We start from the raw sequence: 18,523 nt of genomic DNA, 5'->3' as shown, positions 1-18,523 counted from the left end.
TGTCATTTTCAAACAAAGTTTTATTTCTTCCTTTCTAATCTAGATGTCTTTTTCTCTTGCCTAATTGCCCTAAATAGAACCGCCAGTACTAGCTAGAGGTGTTGTTGAATAGGTGTGATAAGATCACACATCCTTCTCTTGTTCCTTCTTCTAGGAGGAAAGCTTTCAGTTTTGTATATGTCTTTTATGTTTACCTATGTCATTACCTTTGCAACTGTTCTTTATTTCTTCATATGGATTCTTACTAGCATTCTTTCATTTCAGTCTGTAGGACTTCTCTTAGTATTTTCCGTAGGGCAGTTATGCTAACAATAAATTCTCTCAGTTTTTATTATCTAGAATTGTCTCAATTCCTCCTTCATTTTTGAAGGATACTTTTGCTGGTTGTAGAATCCTTGACTGACAGCCCTTTTCTTTCTGCATTTTGAGTATATCATTCCACTGTCTTCTGGCCTCCATGGTTTTGAGGAGATATCAGCTGTTAAACTTATTGAGGATCCTTTGTCCTTAATGAGTTGCTTTTCTCTTGCTACTTTCAAGATTCTCTCTTAAGTTGTTGTTGTTTTATCTGGTCTTTGGCTTTTGACAGTTTGATCATCATGTACCTAAGTATGGATGTCTTTGAGTTTATCCTACTTGGAGTTTGTTGATAGCAAATGTGATGCATTTGCAACCGTATATTTTCTCCATGGAAACACTATTTTCTATTAGCCATCTCCACAGATCTCTGAAGGTCAAGGCCCTTTGGCCATAATTTCAACCTTCCTGATTATTATAATAATAATAACTACTTTGCTTCTGATTATTAAGTGCTGCCAAATAGCTTCTGCTGATTCAGAATCCTATCATTCCTACTGCTATTAGGGAACCAGTATATCCAGTATATAAGGGCATCTGCTGTCAGCCTCCGTCTACAGAGGATGAACACTACTGAGATTCCTACAGCTTCTAAACTCCTCATCACCAGCACATTCATTATTTCTTTGGTGAAAATGAGTATTATCCAGGACTTCCCAAGGAATAGAGTCTGGTGGTGGATTTTCCAATCTTTTGTTATAGATCTATTCTCCCACATCCATTTCTCTGAGAACTGTGAACCCTTTACTCACAATTTTCCATATGAGTTCTGACATCTCAACTTTATTAACAGAAGCTCTTGTTGTTTTCCAGCTTTCCAAAAGCCACCCCAGTATCATTTCATATCAACCTCCTAAGAATAAACTTGCTAGGGTGTTAAATCCTGTGTCCCATAAGAATGCCCTATATTGACAAACTCCTACATCCAGCTTTCTATTTTTAGTCCCCTCCCTTTGATCCAGGATCTTCAGAATCTTCTCTCTGATTTATTTTCCTTGCTCCTCATGACACATGTTGTCCAAGTCTTGAAGCTCCTTTAGTATCTAATCCATCCCTCTCCTTAGTAAGTCAAGTACTTCCCCAGTTGGACCATGCTAAGATTTGATTTTTGTTATGGGTCTAGTGGCCAAAGGGGGGGTGCAACACATCCTGAGGGGAGCCAGCATTTCCTTACAATGAATTTGTCTAGTGTAAGACTTTTGCAAGGTTTTCAAGCAAGAGTGGGCCTCTATCTTCCAATAAAAAGTGTGAGCCACTTCTGCAGGTCCAAATGGTCCAGAATAATCTGATGATCCAAGGACTTCAAAGGGCATCTACCTAATATCACCATCCCAAGTCTCAGGGTCTTATTCTTTCCTACTGGGGTCCTGGTTTTGGTACTAGAAACTTCCCTAGGCTGAAAAATTTGAACTTCTCTGTAGTTATGCCACTCTTAAAGTTAAATATTCAGCCTGATCTCTCTGCCTTCAGGCAACGAGAGATAAGGGTCTCTTTAAATGTTGCCAAGAAGGCATTGTAACTCTTATATTTTGCTTTAAATTGATTACTTATTGTCCTGAGCCTTTCATTTTTTTCTCTTTAAGGCATCACTGAAGCTCAGTAATAGCCACCTAATTCCATAGTCCTTTATTTTATTTTATTTTATTTTATTTTATTTTATTTTATTTTTGAGACAGAGTCTCACTCTTGTCACCCAGGCTGGAGTGCAATGGCGCAATCTCAGTTCACTGCAACCTCCGCCTCCCGGGTCCAAGTGATTTTCCTGCCCCAGCCTCCCGAGTAGCTGGGATTCCAGGTGCCCGCCACCATGCCCGGCTAATTTTTGACTTTTTAGTAGAGATGGGGTTTCACCATGTTGGCCAGGCTGGTCTTGAACTCCTGACCACAGATGATCCACCTGCCTCAGCCTCCCAAAGTGCTAGGATTACAGGCGTGAGCCACCACACCTGGCTCCATAGCCCTTATACTTGCAATTTGTCTTATATCTCTTAAATGCCAGACACATTGCATCAGCCAGTGAATCTAATTCCACCTGTGTCCTAGCCTAGTTATTCCGAGTAAAAGTCTTAACACTTGCGCTGCTAAACCAAGTCAGAAACTATGCCTGCCATCAACATGGCTGTCCCCATTGCCAGAGGACTGACAAGTAACCCAGCCCTAGAATCCCATTCTTATGTTGTGCTTCCTAGGACCGCTCCTGGTACCCACTGTCTTAGGTTTGATTCCTTAGAAGCAGAACTTAAAAGAGACTTGAATACATGTGATTTTTTAGGTTGGACTCACCAGTAAAAATCTCTAAGGAAATAGGAAATAGAGGAAGCAGAAAAGGTAATGTAAAAAAAAAAAAAACTGTGCAAAATGTGATCTCAGGTAAGGTTTGAACTTGATCTTGTCCACAGGGGACCGTGAAGCATAAATCATACCACAGATTTTATCCACTTGAGGTAAAAGGGCTGTTCTTTTGTACTCCAATAACATTCAGTCATTGGCATTGGGATGCCATCAGGGAGAGGAAGAAATCATATTATCCCAGGTGAAGCCATCTCTTTTTTTTATTTTTTTTTTTTTTTGTTTGAGATGGAGTCTCACTCTGTCACCTAGGCTGGAGTGCAGGGGCGTGATCTCGGCTCACTGCAAGCTCCGCCTCCCGGGTTCACGTCATTCTCCTGCCTCAGCCTCCCGAGTAGCTGGGACTACAGGCGCCCGCCACCATGCCCGGCTAATTGTTTGTCTTTTTAGTAGAGACAGGGTTTCACCGTGTTAGTCAGGATGGTCTCAATCTCCTGACCTCGTGATCCGCCTGCCTCGGCCTCCCAAAGTGCTGCAATTACAGGCGTGAGCCACCATGCCCGGCCAAGCCATCTGTTTAGAAAAGGAGAGAGCTCATGAGCCAATAATAGCCACCATTAACAACAGCCTGTGAGTGGGCATGCCAGCCCAGAAAAGGACATCTAGACAGGGCACCAACAGTAGATAAGAATGACAGCAGCTTTCTTGTTGGAAACAATATAAGCTAGAAGACAGTGGAAAAACATGTTTAAAGTAATCAAAGGAATAAATTGCCAATGTAGAATTATATACCCAGCAAAAATATTTTTCAGGCCAGGCACGGTGGCTTACACCTGTAATCTTAGCACTTTGGGAGGCTGAGGTGGGCAGATTGCTTAAGCTTGGGAATTCAAGACCAGCCTGGGCAACATGGTGAAACCCCGTCTCTACAAACAAAAAAATACAAAAATTATCCAGGTGTGGTGGCACACACCTGTAGTCCAGCTACTTGGGAGGCTGAGGTGGGAGGACAGCTTGAGCCTGGGAGGTGGAGGTTGCAGTAAGCTATGATCACACCACTGCACTCCAGCCTGGGTGACAGAGGGAGACCCTATCTCAAAAATATTTTTTTTCAAAAGCTGAGGCAAAATTAAAACTTTTTAAGATATATAACAGTTGGAAGAATTCATCTCCAGAGTGAATGAAAAAACATATATGCACCATGATAAATGGTAAAGGAAGTCCTTTGAGCTAGAAGAATTTGAAACCAGATAGAAACCTGGATCTATGTTAGAGAATGAAGAACACCAGAAGTGGTAACTATGAGGGTAAATATAAAGATTATTTTGTTATTATTTAAATCGTTTTAAAGATAATTGATAAAGATAATTAACAAGGACAAACTTAAGATAATATAGATGACAGTCGTGAAAAGGCACTTCACAGAAGAAATCCAAATGGCCAATGGACAAATGAAACGTTTCCAGAGTCAACCCTTCCCCACTTTATCTCTAAAGATAAAGACAAAGATAATCTTTCGCTTAAAGCGAAAAGATAACAATGTATTATGGGGTTTATAGCATATATTGAGGTAAGATATATGGTAACAATTATATAAAAGCCAGGAGGGAAGAAATGGGAGTATACTGTAAGGTTCTTACAATGTGTGAAGAGTGCTATAATATCAATTGAAGTAGACTAGTAACATGAAGATATAAACCATAAGCCTAAAATAACCCAAAAAGGGTTATAGTTAATAATACAAACATGGAGGTAAAAATAAAATTATATATAAATATATGCTCAATCCAACAGAAGGTAGAAAAAGAGGAAAGGGGGAACAGATCAAGCAAATGGCACAAATAGAAAACAAAGAGCAGCATGAGAGGTTTAAACCTAACCATACAAATCATCACATTAAACATAAATGATCTAACCATTCCAATTTATAGGCAGAGATTAACATATTCACTTACAAAGCAAGACCTAACTGTACGCTGCCCAAAGATAACTCACTTTAATTATAAAGGTACAAGGTTAAAAGTAAAATAATGGAAAAATATACCATGCTAACACTAATCAAAAGTAACCTACAGTGACTATATTAATATCAAAGTAGATTTCAGAGCAAAAAATATTACCAGAGATAAAGAAGATATTTGATTGTTACAAATGAGTCCATTTATCAAATCCTAAATGTTTACACACATAATAACAGAGCTTCAAAATATGTACAGCAAAAATTAATAGAAACACATGGAGAAATAGGCAAATTCACAAAATAGTTAAGGAGCCAACACCTATCTCTCAAAAATTGATAGGACAAGTAGACAGAAAATCAGTAAACAAATAGAAGGCTTGAACAATACTATAAGCCAAATTGACCTAATCAACAAAATTGACAATAGAACATTCTATGCAACAATACATTCTTGTCAAGAGCACACAGAACATCTACCAAGATAGATCATGTTCTACACCATAAAATAAGCCTGGATACATGTAAAAGGATTTAAGTGATACAAAATATGTCTTTGATCACAATGGAATTAATAGGGATGGTTTCAGTGCATATATATATATGTCAAAACATCACATTTTACATTTTATGTGCAGATTTTTGTATGTTACACTTCGCTAAAGCTGCTTTTAAAAATATATATAAAGAGCATGAAAAAGCAAGCCTTGTTATCAGGGATATATAAAGAACTACAAATCAATAACAAGGACAAACTTAAGAGAATATAGATGATAGTCATGAAAAGGCACTTCACAGAAGAAATCCAAATGGCCAATAGACAAATGAAACGTTTCCAGAGTCGACCCTTCCCCGCTCTGCAAAATCACTTCTCAAGAAGAAGCCACAGAGTCAGGTGTGTTCAGCACATTTTTGCTCACAACATGTGATTATATCCTTGGAAACCAAGAGTTGTGACCCCACCATTCTGGGTTACACAGATGGTCTAGCCAGAGTGACCAAAGTCCTTGTCTAAATGTCTGAAGTGGGAGTGGAAAGTGGGGAGCTGCCTAGGACCCAGGAAATAGGGGACATTTTTCAGTTGCATGAGTTTCTCCTGAGTCCTCAATGGCTCCATTTATAAATGTCCCTAACCCCGGGTCAGTGTGGGTATCGGGGGAGGAGACTAAAGTTGGTGATGGGGATTGGGGGGATGGGGATTCTGCCTAATTATTTCTAAGCTTCTGACAGCACCCTAAAGCACAAAGACAAACTTCTCTTTCACAATTATTTTCTGAGGATTAATGCCAGAAAAGAAGCCCCCAAGGGTAAAGGGAGCTCTCATTCCACTTCTTCTATCAACAATGCCCTCTTTGTCTCTCTCCTTCCCACCAGACAAGACCAGCCTCCTCCCACAGCCATACGTTGACAACACGTGCCGAAGGCCTGGGGCAACAGGGTACCCAGGGTGAAGGGCTCACCCAAGAGTAGGGAGTGGAGAGAAATGTGGAAGCTCAGCACCTCTGTGCCCCAAGAACGATGATGAAGTGGCGTCATTTGTCTGGAGTAATACCCAAGATTCGTTGCCTCACGCCAAGGAAATCAAGAAGGTGGAGACGCACAAGGAGGAGTTTAAGATTGGAGGTTTAATAGGCAAAAGAAAGAGAAAAAAGAAAAGCTCTCTCTCCTGCAGAGAGAGGGACTCCCGAGTGGGTCTTCCGGTTTTGTGGTGAAATGCACGGGGGTTTTATAGACAAGCTTGAGGAGGCAGTGTCTGATTTACATAGGGCCCGAGAGATTAGTCAGACCAGGTGTGCCATTTGCATAGCGCACCAACAAGTTGGCCATCTCACCTTAACCTTTTATTATGCAGATGGGGTCTGTACTTGGCCATCACCACGTTGCCTGCTTTTTTACTGCAAGCGTGGTGACAAAGGAAAGGGAAGAGGGCACCTCCATGTTGAATATACCTGGCTTCCAGGTGTCCCTTTTCTATTGGCACAGCTGTTGGCATTTACCTATGCAAGCTTTTAGCTTGCTTATCTATGCTTGCAGCTTAATTTTTCAGGCTGCTTTTTGTTAGAAAAGAAATTATTTGGGGGCTGCTTTTTATTAAAGGGAAATCTTACCACGGACTCTCTTACCCTCACTATCTGCCTAAATAATTTTTTTCTAGCTCCTGTATCAATGACAGAAGGGATCTTTCTTCTCCCTCCCTCTTTTCCACACCTGGGTGCATCTACCTGGTTTGGGGGAGGGTGAGCAACACAAGGAACAAAGGTTGAGAAGGAATCAGCAGAAGAAAAGGCTCAGAACTGAAAACAAAGCATCTTCCACAGAGTCAAATATAACAGCACAGGGCCTAGGATACTGTGTGACCTAGAGAAAAGGGAGCAAAGCCAGCCTTGGGCCCATCTTTCCGCAGAAATCTGGAAGAAACAAAACTATAAACTGGTGAGGTCTTAAGAGTGCACAGGTTTTAAATCTGTAATATTGACCAACAGTCAGCAAATACATTTCTTTCTCACCAGTATGGCAATGATTCAACTGAGCAACAAGTTGAAATCAAAGAACTGGTGGTACGGAGGCAGCATCCTGGTTTTATTCCATGCTCATCCCTTCCTGTTCATGCCTGGATTTTTTTAATTCTTTTTCTTTTTCTTTGTGAAGCAGGGTCTCACTTTATCGTCCAGGCTGGAGTGCAGTAACACGATCTTAGGTCACTGCAACCTCAACCTCCGGACTCAAGTGATCCTCCCACCTCAGCCTCCTGAGTAGCTGGGACAACAGGTGCACACCACCATGCTTGGCTAATTTTTTTTGTTTTTTTGTTTGTTTGTTTGTTTTGAGACGGAGTCTAGCTCTGTCACCCAGGCTGGAGTCCAGTGGTGTGATCTCAGCTCACTGCAAGCTACACCTCCCGGGTTGACACCATTCTCCTGCCTCAGCCTCCCGAGTAGCTGGGACTACAGGCGCCCACCACCATGCCTAGGTAATTCTTTTTGTATTTTTAGTAGAGATGGGGTTTCACTGTGTTAGCCAGGATGGTCTCAATCTCCTGACCTCGTGATCCACCCGCCTCAGCCTCCCAAAGTACTGGGATTACAGGCTTGAGCCATTGCGCCCAGCCTTTTTTTTTTTTTTTTTTTTTTTGTATTCTTTTGTAGCGCCGTGGTCTCACTATGTTGCCCAGGCTGCCTGAATTTTCTAATAAATTCTCCTTCCTGTACTTTCTTTCTTTTTTTTTTTTTATTTTGGAGACAGAGTCTAGCTCTGTCACCCAGGCTGGAGTGCAGTGGTGCCATCTCAGCTCACTGCAACCTCTGCCTCCCAGGTTCAAGTGATTCTCCCGCCTCAGCCTCCCGAGTAGCTGGGATTACAGGTGCCTGCCACCACGCCCAGCTAATTTTTTGTATTTTAGTAGAGATGGGGTTTCACCATGTTGGCCAGGCTGGTCTCAAACTCCTGACCTCAGGTGATCCACCCACCTCACCCTCCCGAAGTGCTGGGATTACAGGAGTGAGCCACTGCGCCCAGCCTCCACCATGTGCTTTCTAGCATATAATGGCAAGTCTTTCTGCCCATATGAGCATACAACACTAGAAAGCTGACAGGAGAAAAAGGCTGGACATGAAGAGCATGTGGGCAGCTCTTAACCCCAGTTGCCAGGTCCTCCTTCTTGACTTCTTGCTGCCTCACAGTAGGACTCTGCAGTTCACCCCCACCGCAAAGTCCTCTACATTTTCACAAGTCCTTACTTAGCGACTTTCTCTACACCAGAATGTTTAGGCCCAGTGAAGTCCTCCCCAGGTTTCAGGCCACTGCCCACCCCAGCAATCAGGCCTTCTTCCACTATGGTTTTGAATGCAGGAAGGCTGAGTCTCTGGGATCCTGGAGCCAAGTGGTGGGGATGGAGGATAGGAGAAGATCCAAGTTCAGAAAGTCAGGAAAGAAATCTTGTGGGAATGTGAATTAATTCAACCATTGTGGAAGACAGTGTGGCGATTCCTCAAAGATTTAGAACCAGAAATTCCATTTGACCCAGCAATTCCATTACTGGGTATATACCTCAAAGGAATATAAATAATTCTATTATAAAGATACATGCACATATACGTTCATTGCAGCACTATTCACAATAGCAAAGACATGGAATCAACCCAAGTGCTCATCGATGATAGACTGAATAAAGAAAATATGCTACATATACACCATGGAATACTATGCAGTCATAAAAAATAATGAGATCATGTCCTTTGCAGGGACACGGATGAAGCTGGAAAACCATTATCCCCAGCAAACTAACGCAGGAATAGAAAACCAAACACTGCATGTTCTCACTTATAACTGGGAGCTGAACAATGAGAACACATGGACACAGGGAGGGGAACAACACACACTGGGCCCTGTCAGGGGAGGACGTAGGTTAGGGGAGAGCATTAGGAAAAAGAGCTAATGCATGCAGGGTTTAACACCTAGGTGATGGGTTGATACGTGCAGCAAACCACCATGGCACACGTTTACCTATGTAACAAACCTGTACATCCTACACTTGTACCCAGGAATTTAAAAAATAAAATAAAGCCAGGCACGGTGGCTCGTGCCTGTAATCCCAGCACTTTGGGAGGCCAAGGCAGGTGGCTTACCTGAGGTCAGGAGTTCAAGACCAGCCTGACCAACATGGAAAAACCCTGTCTGTACTAAAAACACAAAATTAGCCAGGTATGGTGGCACATGCCTGTAATCCCAGCTACTTGGGAGGCTGAAGCAGGAGAATCGCTTGAACCCGGGAGGCAGAGGTTGCAGTGAGCTGAGATCATGCCATTGCGCTCCAGCCTGAGCAACAAGATCGAAACTCCATCTCAAAAAATAATAAAATTAAAATTAAATAAAAAAGAAAGAAATCTTCATGGTAACCTTGAAAAACATCTTAGACTCTGCCAAGGAGAGAGAGGGCCAATGCACTGAGGACTGTGGTTGGAAGGTAGAAACATGCTGTTTTCACAAGCTCATGGGGCAGCCCCAAGCAGGTGTGAAAAGGAGGATTAGCAGGAAGAAAATATCAAAGCCCTGAAGGAGAGATCAAAGGTAAAAGTAGAAATGCACAGACATTTCCCCATTTCCCAACCCCACAACACATCTGCTTCCTCCTTCCCCATCATTGTCTCATCTTCTCTCCAGGCCTCAGCTCACACAGGAAGTGGTAGCAGAGTCACTTCTTATCCAGGCACCCCTGACCTCTCACCTCCACACCCAACTCATCTGAGGATGATCCCTCTTAGAAGTTTCAGACTTAGGGCTGGACATGGTGGCTCATGCCTGTAATTCCAGTGCTTTGAGAAGCCAAGGCAGGAGGATGCTTGAGGCCAGGAGTTCCAGACCGGCCTGGGCAACAGAGCAAGATTCCCACCTCTACAAAAATTTAAAAATTAGCTGGGCATGGTGGTGTGCACCTGCAGTCCCTGCTGCTTAGGAGGCTGAGGCAGGAAGATCGCTTGAGCCCAGGAGTGAGACTGCAGTGAGCTATGATGGCACCACTGCACTCCAGCCTGAGTGACAGAGCGAGACCCTATCTCAAAAAAAAAAAAAAAAAAGAAACTAAGAAAGAATCAGAATGGTGGCTCTGCTAGTCACTACCTGCTTGACAATGAGCAAGTAACTTAATTCTAGGCTGCATTGCATCAATGAGTTGTGAGAATTCAGTGTAGCAAAACCAGCCTATATGAGTTTCCTGAGGGCAGGGAAGATGTGCCTCTTGATCTTCCCTGAAACCCCTTTGCCAAAGACAATGTTCAGCATTTAGAACTTGCGTGGTAAATAGAGTCCATAGTTTGCAGTCCATGCTAGCTACTCACAAATTGTTGTTTTCCTTGCCATAGACTGTGAGAACTACACGGAACCCTAAGGAGCTACTAATCCAGCTGACACACGTGGAAACTGACTCAGACTAAGTGATACATACAGGCCATATGGACTACCAGACACAGGGCAAGACTAGATGCTGGTTCCTCAGACCAGGTGAAGCGCTGATACCAAGGCATGCAATAAGGGGTAAAGGGTGGAATTAGAGAACAAAATGCTGAGAATCTGGCTCCAGGAAGAGAGATAAGAAGGTAGCCTGGGCTGTCTCCTAAGCAGGAGTGATTAAAGCAGGGGGAACTGGGAAAGAAGAAGTTATGAGTTACAGGGATGATGGGCACTAGGTATTTACAGTAGACGGGATTTATTAAGTACTGTGTGCCAGGTGCATGTTATCTCTTTTATTTTACCTTAATTGTTTTAGAAACAGGGTCTCACTCTGTTGCCCAGGCTGGAATGTGATGATGCAGTACAGCTCACCGTGATCTCAAACTCCTGGACTCAAGCAATCCTCCCACCTCACCCTGAGTATCTGGGACTACAGGCATGTGCCACCACACCCGACTAATTTTTTTAAATTATTTTTTGTAGAGTCAGGGTCATTAATCATAATGCTCACTATATTGGGTAAAATCCTTATTTGGAGTTACTCTTTTAAAAAATCAGATGGAGGAAGTTGAAGCTCTAAGCCCAGGTTGCACTGATCTCAGAAAGTGGGATTCAAGGAGAGGAAAACAATGGAGAATTATTACAAATGGATGGTAGGGATGGGGACACCAGGAATTTGGGATGAGGATGCTAAAAGTAAGATAAATGATGGCCAGGCGCAGTGGCTCACGCCTGTAATCCCAGCACTTTAGGAGGCCAAGGTGGGCAGATCACCTGAGGTCGGAAATTCGAGACCAGCCTGACCAACATGGAGAAACCCCACCTCTACTAAAAATACAAAATTAGCCGGGCGTGGTGGCGCATCCCTTAAATTGCGGCTGCTCGGGAAGCTGAGGCAGGAGAATGGCTTGAACCCAGGAGGCGAAGGTTGCAGTGAGCCAAGATAGCACCATTGCACTCCAGCCTGGGCAGCAAGAGTGAAACTCCATCTCAAAAAAAAAAAAAGACTAGAAGTAAGAATTCTACAATCATTAGACTGGGCAGATGAACTCTTAAGATGGGAAGAAAAGTTGCAAAACGTTAGAGGTTTAAAATAATTTTACTTGGTTTTGGAATACTTATGAATGTCATGTCTGGTTATCTTACTATTTACAATATATCCAAAGAAACTGTTTACTGACTTCAGCGGCTGCAAATCTGATTTTTCTCTTCCAGCCCACTCATAGGCTCCTTCTTGTGGCAAAACATAATATTACTCCTAAGACTCAAACACCAACCTAAGCACAAATGTCTGGCAAGTGAAGACATTAAGAGTTTTGTTTTATTTGCAAACTATGCATCTGACAAAGGTCTAATAGCTAGCATTTATAAGGAACTTAAACAAATTTATGAGAGAAAAACAAACAACCCCATGAAAAAGTGGGCAAAGGAGAGGAACAGACAGTTCCCAAAAGAAGACATACAGGCGGCCAACAGACATATGAAAAAAATCAACATCACTGGTCATTAGGGAAATGCAAATCAAAACCACAATGAGATATCATCTCATACCAGTCAGAATGGCTATTATTAAAAAGTCAAAAAATGACAGATGCTGGCAAGGTTGCAGAGAAAAGGGAACATTTTCACATTGTTGCTGGGAATGTAAATTAGTTCAGTCATTGTGGGAAGCAGTATGGCGATTCCTCAAAGAGCTAAAAGCAGAACTACCATTCGACCCAGCAATCCCATTACTGAGTATATACGCAGAGGAATATAAAGCATTCTACCATAAAGACACATGGGCCAGGCGTGGTAGCTCATGCCTGTAATCCCAGCACTTTGGGATGCCAAGGCAGGCAGATCACCTGAGGTCAGGAGTTCAAGACTAGCCTGGCCAACATGGTGAAACCCTGGGCTCTACTAAAAATACAAAAGTTAGCTGGGCACAGTGGCTCACACCTGTAATCCCAGCTACTCAGGAGGCCCAGGCAGGAGAATCATTTAAACCCAGGAGGCAGAGGTTGTAGTGAGCCAAGATTGCACCACTGCACTCCAGCCTGGGTGACAGAGCTAGACTCCATCTCCAAAAAAAAAAAAACAAAGACACATCCACATGAGTGTTCATTGCAGCACTATTTACAATACTGAAGTGCCGAGACCAGCTCGGTTGGGGAGACCCTAACCCAGCGGCACTAGAGGAGTTAAAGACGCACACACAGAAATATAGAGGTGTGAAGTGGGAAATCAGGGGTCTCACAGCCTTCAGAACTGAAAGCCCCAAACAGAGATTTACCCACATATTTAGTAACAGCAAACCAGTTATTATCATTGTTTCTATAGATTTTAAATTAACTAAAAGTATCCATTATGAGAAACAAAGGGATGGGCCACATTAAAGGAATAGGTTGGGCTAGTTAACTGCAGCAGGAACACGTCCTTAAGACACAGATCGCTCATGCTATTGTTTGCGGCTTGAGAATGCCTTTAAGCGGTTTTCCGCCCTGGGCAGGCCAAGTGTTCCTTGCCCTCATTCCTTCATTCCTGTAAACCCACAACCTTCCAGCTTGGGCGTTAGGGCCATTATGAACATGTTACAGTGCTGCAGAGATTTTGTTTATGGCCAGTCTTGGGGCCAGTTTATGGCCAGATTTTGGGGGGCTTGCTCCCAACAGTGAAGACATGGAACCAACTTAAATGCCCATCAGTGACAGATTGGATAAAGAAACTGTGGTACATATACACCATGAAATATTATGCAGCCATAAAAAAGAACAAGATCATGTCTTTTGAGGGAATATGGATGAAGCTGGAGTCTATAATCCTTAGCAAACTAATGCAGCAACAGAACACCAAATACCACACGTTCTCACTTATAAGTAGGAGCTAAATGATGAGAACTTATGAACACAAAGAAGGAAACAACAGACACTGGGGTCTGCTTGAGGGTGGGAGGAGGGAGAGGAGCAGAAAAGACAACTGTTGGGTACTGGGCTTAATACCTGGATGATGAAATAATATATACAACAAACCACGATGACACGTGTTTACCTATGTAACAAATCTTCACACGTACCCCCAAACCTAAAATAAAAGTTTTAAAAAAGAGTTTTGTTTTCAAAATCCTTTCTTCCTAGGAGATTGCAAATTTTACTGAATAAGAATAACCAGGGTTGGGGCCGGGCATGGTGGCTCACGCCTGTAATCCCAGCACTTTGGGAGGCTGAGGCAGGTGGATCACCTGAGGTCAGGAGTTCATGACCAGCCTGACCAGCATGGAGAAACCCTGTCTCTACTAAAAATACAAAAGTTAGCAGGGCATGGTGGCACATGCCTGCAATCCCAGCTACTCAGGAGGCTGAGGCAGGAGAATCACTTGAACCCAGGAGATGGAGGTTGCAGTGAGCCGAGGTTGCATTGTTGCACTCCAGCCTGGGTGACAGAGCAAGACTCTATCTAAAAAAAAAAAAAAAAAAAAAAAAAAAGTAGTTCCTTGGAAGTTAAAGGTTAAGCTTAAGGACTGATTCAAAGGCAGGTGCAAAAAATAAACCCTCTTTTGTAACCCAGAACTCATTTTTCAGTATGAGTTTTGATACATATAAGAAGGAAAGCCAGGCATGGTAGCTCACGCCTGTAATCCTAGCACTTTGGGAGGCCAAGGCAGGTGGATCACGAGGTCAGGAGATCGAGACCATCCTGGTTAACATGGTGAAACCCCAGCACTACTAAAAATACAAAAAATTATCCGGGGGTCGTGGCGGGTGCCTGTAGTCCCAGCTACTCAGGAGGCTGACGCAGGAGAATGGCGTGAACCCAGGAGGTGGAGCTTGCAATGAGCTGAGATTGCACCACTGCACTCCAGCCTGGGTGACAGTGAGAGGCTCCGTCTCAAAAAAAAAAAAAAAAAAGAAGGAATATGATACCTGAGATAGTTTAAAATAATGGAGGTATTGATAACCATAAAGGTTGGTTCCAGGACTGTAGGATTGATCATTTAAAAGCATAGGACATAAGGAAAATCTCAGCTATGTTGATTTAGTATTCCATTGTCATGCTTACATGATATATCAAGACAGCTTTTCTTAAAGGCTTTTATCTTGAGAACATGATTCCTAGAGTTGTAATGGCATATCCCACAGATTTGTACTATGCTTGAGTGTGATTCCTCAGGAACGAATATGATTTGAACTCATTCACGTTTAGAGAGGGTGTCAAGTTGAAAACCAGGCAGATTCATTTACCCTAAAAATGACTCTAAAGTAAAGTGATTGAAGAAATTAGATTCCAAAGATTCTGGGTGGGAATTTTGAAGTATATTTACATTCAAGTGGACATAAAAGAGGCCAAAATTCAAGAATTGTGGGCTGACAGGAGAGCTGTGGATTAAGCATCAGTTCTATTAAAAGGGAGGCTGGGCACAGTGGCTCACACTTTTAATCCCAGTGATTCAGGAGGCTGAGGTGGGAGGATGGCTTGAACCCAGGAGTTCGAGACCAGCCTGGGCAATATAGCAAGACCCCATTACAGGTATGAGCCACTGCACCTGGCCTCATCTTTTAATTAGCATAAAGCCCTTAGTTCCTACACCTTTGCTCCACAAGAGTGAAGTCAACGCTGAGCCTCAGCGGGACATGTCTTCCCACTGTGGGCCCCGAAGCTCAGTGAAGCTAACTTGCTGGCCTCTGGAGAACCAAAATCTGTGTCTAGAAATGGTTCCAGCAACTTCTCCACACCCCATGATGAAACAGATTACTGGGCTTTTTCCTGATGTGATGCAAGATCAAATACACTTTGCATAATTCAGATTTTAGACTACACCAGCCAAAACCACAAGGACACTGTGCTACTGTCTTGAGTTGGTGACTCTCTTTTCATTCTCCCTAATCACCCTGTGGCCCTGGGTGACAGCCAGCCTCTCTCCAGCCAAGAAGATCATGACTACAGTTGTGTAGTATTTGGTTCATAAAAGATCTGAACAGCAAATTCAGGCCATTGCAGGCTGGAGTGCAGTGGCGCAATCATAGCTCACTGCAGCCTCGAACTCCTGAGCTCAAGCAATCCTTCCTCCTTAGCCTACTCGGTAGCAAGGACTACAGGCATGTACCACTATGCCTGGCTCATTTTTTTTTTTTTTTTTTTTTTTTGGTTTTTGTAGAGACAGGGGTCTCGCTATGTTGGCCAGGCTGGTCTCGAACTCCTGGACTCGAGTGATCCTCCCACTTCAGCCTTCCAAAGTACTGGCATTACAGGTATGAACAACCATGCCTAGCCCCATATTAGTATTTTCCCTTTTTTTTTTTTTTTTTTTTGTACTTTTAGTAGAGTCAGGGTTTCACCATGTTAGCCAGGATGGTCTTGATCTCCTGACCTCGTAATCTGCCCACCTTGGCCTCCCAAAGTGCTAGGATTACAGACGTGAGCCACCACACCTGGCCCCATATTAGTATTTTTCCTGTACAATATTGGATGAGCAATATGTAAAAATACTGATTTGAACAGGTTTATTCCATTTAGTCAGAGAAGATAAGCCAAAGCGCTCAGGAGGAAATCGCCCAGCCAGTGACATTTCACAGTAATGTCGAATACTTTGAGCAAATAAAGAATAGCACATGACAGGAGGAACATTTCAATTTTTTTTAAAAAAGCAAAGGGCAACATGAGCAGGCCAGGGCAAAGGAAGATTTGAATGTGAGCTCTGGCCTCATGACAGGAGAGATGAGTAGGGGTAGAAGAAGGGGAGGAAACCTCAGAAGATCCAAGTCTTGGCCAGCTGTGGAGGGGGAGCAATGGGGCACAGAGCTACTCAGAATTCTGCAAACTCTATTTATTTATTTATTTATTTATTTATTTATTTATTTATTTATTTATTTTTGAGATGGAGTCTTGCTCTGTCACCCAGGCTGGAGTGCGGTGGTGCAATCTCGGCTCACTGCAACCTCCACCTCCCAGGTTCAAGCAATTCTCCTGCCTCAGCCTCCTGAGTAGCTGAGATTACAGGCGCCCGCCACCACACCCGGCTGATTTTTGTGTGTTTAGCAGAGATTTTTGTGTGTTTTAGTGTGTTTTGTGTGTTTAATGTGTTTAGTTAACCATGTTGGCCAGGCTGGTCTTGAACGCCTGACCTCAGGTGATCCACCCACCTCAGCCTCCCAAAGTGCTGGGATTACAGGCATGAGCCACAGCACCCGGCCTGAAAACTCTTTTACACAAACCCAAGCGTCTTCTGTGCCTCAGTTTCCCCACACTCCTTGGCTCCCTGGGAGACCCGGCCCTCCACTCCAGCCGCTCCGCATCTCCACACCATGTTGGTCTTGGCTCACACAGCCAGAACTTGTTTGAGAACCCTCAGCTCTCCAGGGCACAGCTCAAGGATACAGGAATTGGCCCTGGGGTTGTCAGATCCCCTCCAAGTCCCAGGGAGTGAGTTTCCTCAAATGAGTCACCAACCGCCAAGCACAGGTTTCAACCGCAAAAGACACAGCAGAGCTCTCACCTTGACCTTCTCATGAAGCCTCACCTGCCTGTGTCTGTGCTTTTCCTTCCCGTGGGACAAGAACTTTCCTTACATCCTGTCCTCAGCCTCCCACTCTGGATTATTCCAAAGTCCATCCTCCAAGCTGGGCTCCTTAAGGAAATCATTCCCAGCCTTCAGAATTCTAAGTCAAACATCTCATCTTTTTGGAAAGCCTAAATTTGAAGTTATCCTTCCCCACCACCCGCTTTTTTTTTTTTTTTTCTTAATGCTTTGGGTTCAACTTGGAAATCAAAGCTGAGCAATTACTTCTTCAGACTAATGAAATCCGCATTTCCTCTTCTGGGGCAAAAAGTTCTATCTGAACATATAGAGCCCCAGGGAAGAAAGCTCAATCAAGAGGGAAAAATACAGCAACTGTATTTTTCAATTCAAAAAGGATGACACCCTCAACAAATAAAAGGATAAAGAATCAACAGCTTAGGTCAATAAGGAAACCAAAAGCTCATGTGAGCAGGTCAGGGCTAAAGAACATTAAAAATGGGATCTGGCCTCATCTGTAACAGGAAAGAGGAGTAGGGTGGACAAGGGGGAGGAAATCTCAGAAAACTGAAGTCCTGGACAGGTGTCAGGGTTGGGGAGAGGGGCACAGAGCCACTGAGTCACCCAGAGAAAAACCCCTGCAGGGAATGATGTATCAGAGATGTGAAGACCTAAGAGCTTGCCAAGAGGCGGTCAAAAGAATGTTTCTGCCAGGGGAGGTCGGTCACTACTGTAATCCCAGCACTTTGGTAGCCTGAGGCTGGTGGATCACCTGAGGTCAGGAGTTTGAGACCAGCCTGGCCAACATGGTGAAACCCCATCTCTACTAAAAATACAAAAATTAGCTTGGCATGGTGGCAGACACCTGTAATCCCAGCTACTCACAAAGCTGAGGCAGGAGAATCACTTGAACCCAGAAGATGGAGGTTCCAGTGAGCCAAGATCACGCCACTGCACTCCAGCCTGGGTGAGAGAGCAAGACTCCATCTCAAAAAAAAAAAAAAAGAGTGTTTCTAACCAGGTCAGCATGAAACAGCAGGTGGGCGTGGGGGACACAGGAGCCTGACAAGGGAGGTGACCTGGGGGTAGGGCTGGGCCATGAGCATAGACTAGGCATCAGGGATGATAAAGGAGTCCAGAGAACCCGATGTGGTTCCTTCGACGGTCACTGCTTGTTCCCCCAAAGGAGGACCACCGTTAGATTCTCCCACAGGTAGGACCAAATCCAAGTGCAAATTGAAGAGGCCCCAACCCAAAGAGTCTCATTGCCAAAAATGATCTCTTTTAATAATTTCTCAGTCACCTTAGAATAGCATGTCACTTTGTACACCCCATGTTATACTGTTCATAACATTTAACAGAAGAGAGGATGATATTACTCCCAATATCGCAGGAGGTGTACACTCCCCTATGATATTGTTCCTAATCTCCAGAGGGGAAGAGGATGATACTACTTCCAATATCCCAGGGGGGTGTACAGC

General features: G+C 43.6%; 1 non-coding gene across 1 annotated transcript; it reads left to right on the top strand.

Annotated features, from left to right (window-relative positions):
• Window positions 1-14,015: 14,015 nt before the first annotated feature.
• On the top strand, window positions 14,016-14,141 carry LOC115935490 (small nucleolar RNA SNORA40). The gene has a single exon (XR_004071114.1). It is a non-coding gene; the product is annotated as a small nucleolar RNA SNORA40 (small nucleolar RNA).
• The last annotated feature ends 4,382 nt before the right edge of the window (window positions 14,142-18,523 follow it).

The sequence above is a fragment of the Gorilla gorilla genome, chromosome 6, assembly GCF_029281585.2.
Source record: "Gorilla gorilla gorilla isolate KB3781 chromosome 6, NHGRI_mGorGor1-v2.1_pri, whole genome shotgun sequence".
NCBI lineage: Eukaryota > Metazoa > Chordata > Mammalia > Primates > Hominidae > Gorilla > Gorilla gorilla.
Note: the sequence above shows the minus strand (reverse complement) of the source record. Positions and strands in the feature narration are given on the sequence as shown.